A 10,000-nucleotide genomic window follows, 5' to 3' on the forward strand; every position below is an offset into this window, starting at 1 on the left:
TTATTTGATTGATAATTTGTATCGGTTCGATTATTTGATTGATAATTTGTATTGGTTTGATTATTTGATTGATAATTTGTATTGGTTTGATTATTTGATTGATAATTTGTATTGGTTTGATTATTTGATTGATAATTTGTATTGGTTCGATTATTTGATTGATAATTTGTATTGGTTTGATTATTTGATTGATAATTTGTATTGGTTCGATTATTTGATTGATAATTTTGATTGGTTTGATTATTTGATTGATAATTTGTATTGGTTTGATTATTTGATTGATAATTTGTATCGGTTCGATTATTTGATTGATAATTTGTATTGGTTTGATTATTTGATTGATAATTTGTATTGGTTCGATTATTTGATTGATAATTTGTATTAGTATGATTATTTGATTGATAATTTGTATTGGTTCGATTATTTGATTGATAATTTGTATCGGTTCGATTATTTGATTGATAATTTGTATTGGTTTGATTATTTGATTGATAATTTGTATTGGTTCGATTATTTGATTGATAATTTGTATTGGTTTGATTATTTGATTGATAATTTGTATCGGTTCGATTATTTGATTGATAATTTGTATTGGTTCGAATATTTGATTGATAATTTCTATTGGTTTGATTATTTGATTGATAATTTGTATTGGTTCGATTATTTGATTGATAATTTGTATTGGTTCGATTATTTGATTGATAATTTGTATTGGTTCGATTATTTGATTGATAATTTGTATGTGTTTGATTATTTGATTGATAATTTGTATTGGATTGATTATTTGATTGATAATTTGTATTGGTTCAATTATATGATTGATAATTTGTATTGGTTCGATTATTTGATTGATAATTTGTATTGGTTTGATTATTTGATTGATAATTTGTATTGGTTTGATTATTTGATTGATAATTTGTATTGGTTTGATTATTTGATTGATAATTTGTATTGGTTCGATTATTTGATTGATAATTTGTATTGATTCGATTATTTGATTGATAATTTTGATTGGTTTGATTATTTGATTGATAATTTGTATTGGTTTGATTATTTGATTGATAATTTGTATTGGTTCGATTATTTGATTGATAATTTTGATTGGTTTGATTATTTGATTGATAATTTGTATTGGTTTGATTATTTGATTGATAATTTGTATTGGTTTGATTATTTGATTGATAATTTGTATTGGTTGGATTATTTGATTGATAATTTGTATTGGTTTGATTATTTGATTGATAATTTGTATTGGTTTGATTATTTGATTGATAATTTGTATTGGTTTGATTATTTGATTGATAATTTGTATTGGTTTGATTATTTGATTGATAATTTGTATTGGTTCGATTATTTGATTGATAATTTTGATTGGTTTGATTATTTGATTGATAATTTGTATTGGTTCGATTATTTGATTGATAATTTGTATTGGTTTGATTATTTGATTGATAATTTTGATTGGTTTGATTATTTGATTGATAATTTGTATTGGTTCGATTGTTTGATTGATAATTTTTATTGGTTCGAATATTTGATTGATAATTTGTATTGGTATGATTAGTTGCTTGATAATTTGTATTGGTTCAATTATATGATTGATAATTTGTATTGGTTCAATTATATGATTGATAATTTGTATTGGTTCGAATATTTGATTGATAATTTTGATTGGTTTGATTATTTGATTGATAATTTGTATTGGTTTGATTATTTGATTGATAATTTTGATTGGTTCGATTATTTGATTGATAATTTTGATTGGTTTGATTATTTGATTGATAATTTGTATTGGTTGGATTATTTGATTGATAATTTGTATTGGTTCGATTTTTTGATTGATAATTTGTATTGGTTCGATTATTTGATTGATAATTTGTATTGGTTCAATTATATGATTGATAATTTGTATTGGTTCGAATATTTGATTGATAATTTGTATTGGTTCGATTATATGATTGATAATTTGTATTGGTTTGATTATTTGATTGATAATTTGTATTGGTTTGATTATATGATTGATAATTTGTATTGGTTCGAATATTTGATTGATAATTTGTATTGGTATGATTAGTTGTTGTATAATTTGTATTGGTTCGATTATACGATTGATAATTTGTATTGGTTCGAATATTTGATTGATAATTTGTATTGGTATGATTAGTTGTTGTATAATTTGTATTGGTTTGATTATATGATTGATAATTTGTATTGGTTCGAATATTTGATTGATAATTTGTATTGGTATGATTAGTTGTTGTATAATTTGTATTGGTTCGATTATATGATTGATAATTTGTATTGGTTCGAATATTTGATTGATAATTTGTATTAGTATGATTAGTTGTTGTATAATTTGTATTGGTTTGATTATATGATTGATAATTTGTATTGGTTCGACTATTTGATTGATAATTTGTATTGGTATGATTAGTTGTTGTATAATTTGTATTGGTTTGAATATTTGATTGATAATTTGTATTGGTTCGAATATTTGATTGATAATTTGTATTGGTTCGAATATTTGATTGATAATTTGTATTGGTTCGAATATTTGATTGATAATTTGTATTGGTTCGATTATTTGATTGATAATTTGTATGTGTTTGATTATTTGATTGATAATTTGTATTGGATTGATTATTTGATTGATAATTTGTATTGGTTCGATTATTTGATTGATAATTTGTATTGGTTCGATTATTTGATTGATAATTTGTATTGGTTTGATTATTAGATTGATAATTTGTATTGGTTTGATTATTTGATTGATAATTTGTATTGGTTTGATTATTTGATTGATAATTTGTAATTGGTTTGATTATTTGATTGATAATTTGTATTGGTATGATTATATGATTGATAATTTTGATTGGTTTGATTATTTGATTGATAATTTGTATTGGTTTGATTATTTGATTGATAATTTGTATTGGTTCGATTATTTGATTGATAATTTGTATTGGTTTGATTATTTGATTGATAATTTGTATTGGTTGGATTATTTGATTGATAATTTGTATTGGTTTGATTATTTGATTGATAATTTGTATTGGTTTGATTATTTGATTGATAATTTGTATTGGTTTGATTATTTGATTGATAATTTGTATTGGTTTGATTATTTGATTGATAATTTGTATTGGTTCGATTATTTGATTGATAATTTTGATTGGTTTGATTATTTGATTGATAATTTGTATTGGATCGATTATTTGATTGATAATTTGTATTGGTTTGATTATTTGATTGATAATTTTGATTGGTTTGATTATTTGATTGATAATTTGTATTGGTTCGATTATTTGATTGATAATTTGTATTGGTATGATTAGTTGTTGTATAATTTGTATTGGTTTGATTATATGATTGATAATTTGTATTGGTTCGAATATTTGATTGATAATTTGTATTGGTATGATTAGTTGTTGTATAATTTGTATTGGTTTGATTATATGATTGATAATTTGTATTGATTCGAATATTTGATTGATAATTTGTATTGGTTCGAATATTTGATTGATAATTTGTATTGGTTCGAATATTTGATTGATAATTTGTATTGGTTCGAATATTTGATTGATAATTTGTATTGGTATGATTAGTTGTTGTATAATTTGTATTGGTTCGAATATTTGATTGATAATTTGTATTGATATGATTAGTTGCTTGATAATTTGTATTGGTTTGAATATTTGATTGATAATTTGTATTGGTTCGATTATTTGATTGATAATTTTGATTGGTTTGATTATTTGATTGATAATTTGTATTGGTTCGATTATTTGATTGATAATTTTGATTGGTTTGATTATTCGGACCTCTGTTCTTCTTTTGAGTGTTATTTTCAAAACGTTTGGATCGATAGAAACCTTCAACCATATTTAGGTGTGTTTTGTCGGACTCGGGAATCTTTATGTTCAACTTTGGTTTGATTAGTTGATTGATAATTTGTATAGGTTTGATTAGTTGATTGATAATTTGTATTGGTTTGATTATTTGATTGATAATTTGTATTGGTTGGATTATTTGATTGATAATTTGTATTGGTTTGATTATTTGATTGATAATTTGTATTGGTTCGATTATTTGATTGATAATTTGTATTGGTTTGATTATTTGATTGATAATTTGTATTGGTTTGATTATTTGATTGATAATTTGTATTGGTTTGATTATTTGATTGATAATTTGTATTGGTTCGATTATTTGATTGATAATTTGTATTGGTTCGATTATTTGATTGATAATTTTGATTGGTTGGATTATTTGATTGATAATTTGTATTGGTTCGATTATTTGATTGATAATTTGGATTGGTTGGATTATTTGATTGATAATTTGTATTGGTTTGATTATTTGATTGATAATTTGTATTGGTTCGATTATTTGATTGATAATTTTTATTGGTTCGATTATTCGAGTGATAATTTTTATTGGTTCGATTATTTGATTGATAATTTTTATTGGTTCGATTATTTGATTGATAATTTGGATTGGTTGGATTATTTGATTGATAATTTGTATTGATTCGATTATTTGATTGATAATTTGGATTGGTTGGATTATTTGATTGATAATTTGTATTGGTTTGATCATTTGATTGATAATTTGTATTGATTCGATTATTTGATTGATAATTTTTATTGGTTTGATTATTTGATTGATAATTTGGATTGGTTGGATTATTTGATTGATAATTTGGATTGGTTGGATTATTTGATTGATAATTTTTATTGGTTCGATTATTTGATTGATAATTTTTATTGGTTCGATTATTTGATTGATAATTTGTATTGGTTCGATTATTTGATTGATAATTTGTATTGGTTCGATTATTTGATTGATAATTTTTATTGGTTTGATTATTTGATTGATAATTTTTATTGGTTCGATTATTTAATTGATAATTTTTATTGGTTCGATTATTTGATTGATAATTTTGATTGGTTTGATTATTCGGACCTCTGTTTTTTTTTTGAGTGTTATTTTCAAAACGTTTTGATCGATAGAAACCTTCAACCTTATTTAGGTGTATTTTGTCGGACTCGGGAATCTTTATGTTCAACTTAGGAATATGCATGGAATTTAAAGCTTCCAAAATTCATACTATCATTGTCCACAAGAACCTGTGGCATAAGGAATAAAGTACATTTCAGTAAAATTCAGTTCTGAGTACCATGTTTCTGAAAGTTGAAGGTTCAATTCTCAGTGTAGTCGGCACTCAAAATACGATTGTGAATTACTTATGTTACGTTGTCGGGGGTTCATATCAGATACACATAATGCAGAAAATGATAATGATATTTATATCCTGTCAACGACGACCGTGACAATTCCTGGGGACTTCATATTATTTATACAGAGCTGAGAGATATGATCCAACACTGAGTGCATCACGATGATGATGATGATGATGATGATGATGATGATGATGATGATGATGATGATGGTTCTTTTTTGCATCAGAGGGGAGACTCATTACTTAATGATGATTGGAACAGGACAGACAGTCCTTTCAAGATGATGGACAAAACACATTCACCTTTTCAGTTGGTGGAATAACGACAGTTTACAATATGATGGTGATCCTTTATTCATCCAGCCGGCTGAGTGATGACTCAGTAATTCAAGCTTGTATGGTTACATGGTCCCCCACCCTTCACCTCCCAGGCGCCTCAGCTCTCACTGAGTCGTCTCTCTCTCTCTCTCTCTCTCTCTCTCTCTCTCTTTCTAACTCCAACTCCAACTCCAAACTAACTAACTCCGAACATTGTATATTGAGAATCTCCTTTCTTGATGACGTCAGAAGTGTGAGCAACCAATGTGACTCCCTCATGTTTCAAATTACACATGCGCTTTGCACATGCATCTACACGCCCCTGGTAAACAAAGAAATTATAAATTGAATTGTCTCGTTTTTAACCTATTTGTTAATCATTATTTCTAAACTAATATTGTCCATTCTTTTAACTGACATATTTAATATCGAGTTATTTCTAAAAGAATGAACACTGCATTCCTAGGATTAAATATCTATTATCTTTTTACACTTTTCTACTGGGTTCGATTCTAACCTTTTCCAAATATCATTTTCAAACTTATCTAGTTTTGCTTTCTTAGTTACTGGGGTCTCTCCCTTTTCATAGCACTTAGGACTTCTATCCGGTCATGGCTGATGGAAGGAGAGCATACAACTTTGTAGATTAAATAAATTTGAAATTACATGCAGATTAAATCTGGACAATATATGAAGATATGTACAGCATGAACAGCATTGATATGGAAATATTGAAAGAATGGATGAGAGTTCTTAAGTTAATATGGTGGCAAAATTGGAGCACAGAGAGGAGCAGGTGTTTGTATGAACGCAATAAATTAGAAATGAACTGAGTAAGTTTAACGAACTTCTGCCTTATTTATCTCTGGCAGGAAGATGTGGTAGTAGGATCAAAGAGCAAGAACCCTAACGGAAGAGTACCTTATTCTACAAAAATACCTGAACTACAGCTTTCTGATAAACTGAACATCGACACACTCAGGCTAAATAATTTGCATATTGTTTTACAAAAGAACATCTCATTCATTCACAATTTGTTCTTATTGCATTTTAATTCAATGGCTATTTTCATTTCATTATTATACATATAATGTTTTACGTTTCTGCCTCTTTAAAAATAAAGTTTCTGAACAATTGAATACTATCTGCTGAAATGAATAAGTCAGTCATTTGGCCTGCATGCGAGATCGTGATACTTTAATTGCTTGATCACTGTAGACTGTTCTTGTATAAAGTTTCTGCTTTTATAAATGTTTAATTTCACTTGAATATCTTTGTGTTTGACTGTGTCTCTGTGGTTTGTTCATTGATACTGGAAAGAGGGTTCTAATCACATGACCAGTGGCAATCATAACTTCCTGAACACATGATTCTGGAAGGATGCAACATTAGGGTCAAAAAAGAGAAGAGGAAAACAACAAACAAAGTTCACTGACAGTCTCAACAGGGTCACTGGAAACACGGCTGAAAGTCGTTTAGAAGCACCGGAGATATGGTTTTTAAGGAGAATTCTATGAATCTCATTACAAGAAAGGAAGACAAACAAAGGAGTACTACGTAAAGCAGCAAATTACTACTCAATACTGTCCATGCTAGAGAGTTAAAGTTTTTCGGCCACTTAAAGCAAGTAGACAGCTTGGAAAACAGCTTGATGTTAGGAAAAATGACCGGAAAACAGAGCAGAGAAAGACAACGAACAAAGTTCACTGACAGTCTCAACAGGGTCACTGGAAACATGACTATAGATCTCATTAGAAAGACCGAATGTAGAGGGAGCCATACGTAAAGCAGGGTACAGCAAATTACTACTCAATACTGTCCATGCTAGATAGTTAAAGTTTTTCGGCCACTTAAAGCAAGTAGACAGCTTGGAAAACAGCTTGATGTTAGGAAAAATGACCGGAAAACAGAGCAGAGAAAGACAACGAACAAAGTTCACTGACATTCTCAACAGGGTCACTGGAAACATGACTATAGATCTCATTAAAAAGACCGAATGTAGAGGGGACTGGAGAACCATGATCATCGATGTCTGCAATAACAGACTCGATATCTGAAGAAGACATCAGGAGTACAAATTACAAGCAAAGTTACTCTTCTGCCTCTGGAGTAAGATACGACTGGCAAGCAATCAAATAAATTTTCACATTCTTTTTTTTTAATCGTTGGTTAAAAGCTTAGAATTTTGACAAAAAAAAAAAAATTTATTTCCGTATTTTCCAGTCCATTTATTTCTGGGGGTCGCGATTCTTGACTTCCTCAATTTTCCATGGCAACACCAAGACAGAGGTCTAGGTTGTTTTCTTTAACGTATAGCTTTTGCATTCAGAAAAAATATTCTCCTCAAACTTACGTAACCAAAAAGTCTGCGAACTAACACATTCCTGATTGGAATAAAGTAACTTGATCGATCTCAGTTTTGATTTTCTATAAAGTAAATCTATCATTGCCTTGCATTCTATAAAGTACTTATTTTGAAGAAATCTACCACTGTCTTCATTCCTATTAAGTAAAACGTTCGCTATTGTAATTCTAAGTAAAAGTTTCACGATTGTTATTCCTATAAACTACTAATTTACGTACTCTGATTTTTATAAAGTAAAACTTCTATGATTGTCATTTTAAATAAAATCTAATTTTCACGATTGAATTCATATAAAGTAGATATACCACAGCATTCATCTAAATAATATAAAGTAAACCTATCAGATATTTATAACTATAAAAGAAATTTATCACTACCTTGATTTAGTATGAAGTAAATCCATTGTCGATGGCTTATATTCAGTGGATAGCAGTTCTTACGATAACACAAATTCATTTGCAAATCTTACCAAAAGAGGTGGAGAATACTGGAAAGCTGGGGATACTTGTTGTCGCCCAGACTCCAGGGAACACCACCAATTACAACCAGTGAGTAATCATTGATAACAACACGTGTGAGAACTCCTGGTAAAAAATAAATTAATTAAAACAAATGAACAAATACTACTACTATGCTACTACTAATACTACTATTACTAATGATAACATAATTTTATATATTATATTGGTTGTCCATCATATCCGATGATGACTTTTTCATTTTGCATCTCATCTATGAATATGGAGGTGGCTCTGCAGCCCCAGCCTAGCGGCACAAAGTCTTGAACAGTGGGGACATCGGAAGTCAGTTGTTGTGATCGCTACTGAAGCTGCTCTGCGATGCCTCTCTCTGGCAGCAGTGAGTTTCTGGCATTGAGCATCTTCAAAGTAAGCTTCAAAGCAGCTTTATGAACTGAGCCTCGCCATTTTAGTCTGTTTTCCCACTCCAGATCTTTCAGTTTGTTGTAGCACCAATGCAAATTGGCTTTGACCATGTCCTTATTCTGCAGTCTTGGTCGACCTTGGTTTTGTTTGCCAGCTTAGAGCTCCCCATATATCAGGTGTTTCAACATCTGACACTCTTCCATTCGAATCACGTATCCAACCCATCGAAGTTGGGCCTTGATGATGGCGGCCTCTATGCTGGTGAACTTTGCATGGTCAAGGACCACCAGATTGATGATGCGGTCCTGTCCTGCCATCTAATTCTTAGGATGGAGCGAAGAGTTCGCATGTGGAAAATCTCAAGTTACTTGATATGCCTGCGAGACAGTGTTCATGTCTTGCAACCATAGAGGAGGGAGGGAAGAACCATGGCATTGTACACCTTCAGTTTTGTAGATAGACAGATGTTGTGTTTGTTGAGCACTTGATTGCAGAGTCTGCTCAGTGCTTGACTTGCTAATTCTAGTGTTAATTTCTCTGTCCAAAGCGCCATCACAGGATATGGTGCTCCCCAGATATTTAAAATGCTCCACATTGGCAAGTGGTGTGTCGTGAATGGAGATGGTAGGGGGAGGGGAGTGGGAAAATGCTGCAGACCTTTCCAAGACTGATTGTCAAGCCGAAGAGCTTGTTCTAATAGAGGGAGACGATCAGGGCATCACAAAAGTCGTTTGGCATTATCTCCTCCTCTCAGACATTGTGGAAGGTCCCAAGGGTGTTGGGGCCAACTGCCTTGTAGATCTCAGCAGGGATGCCATCCATTTCTGATACTCTGCTGAAGATTGTCTGGTGAATCGCCTTTTTGATCTCCTCAATGTAAGGCAGGGGGTGGGGATAGTGAGCAAATCCTATATCGGCTGTTGGGGAATCTGATTCAGGGCGTGTGAGTCAACTGATGAGGGTCTGTTTAGCAGAGTGCTGAAGTGTTCCTGTCAGCGCCTGCTGAGTCCCTTCTGGTTCCTGATAAGTGTCATCTGATGATAGTAGTGGGACATTTCCAGCGATAGAGGAGCTGAAAACAGTTTTCAGTGAGCTGAAAATTTTTTTTAGTATTGTGAGTGTCAGCATAGTGTTAGACTTCAGCTGATTTGTCCTGCTACCACTGGTCATGCATTGTTTGGAGATCACTCT

At 30.4% G+C, this 10,000-nt stretch overlaps 1 protein-coding gene across 1 annotated transcript in view; it reads right to left on the reverse strand.

Annotated features, from left to right (window-relative positions):
* The window catches only part of LOC145268245 (nucleoredoxin-like), a 628,842-nt gene that overhangs the window by 32,786 nt on the left and 586,056 nt on the right, over window positions 1-10,000 (reverse strand). The window lies entirely within an intron of this gene.

Source organism: Euprymna scolopes, chromosome 43, assembly GCF_053919585.1.
Source record: "Euprymna scolopes isolate OS-2025 chromosome 43, ASM5391958v1, whole genome shotgun sequence".
Classification (NCBI taxonomy): domain Eukaryota; kingdom Metazoa; phylum Mollusca; class Cephalopoda; order Sepiida; family Sepiolidae; genus Euprymna; species Euprymna scolopes.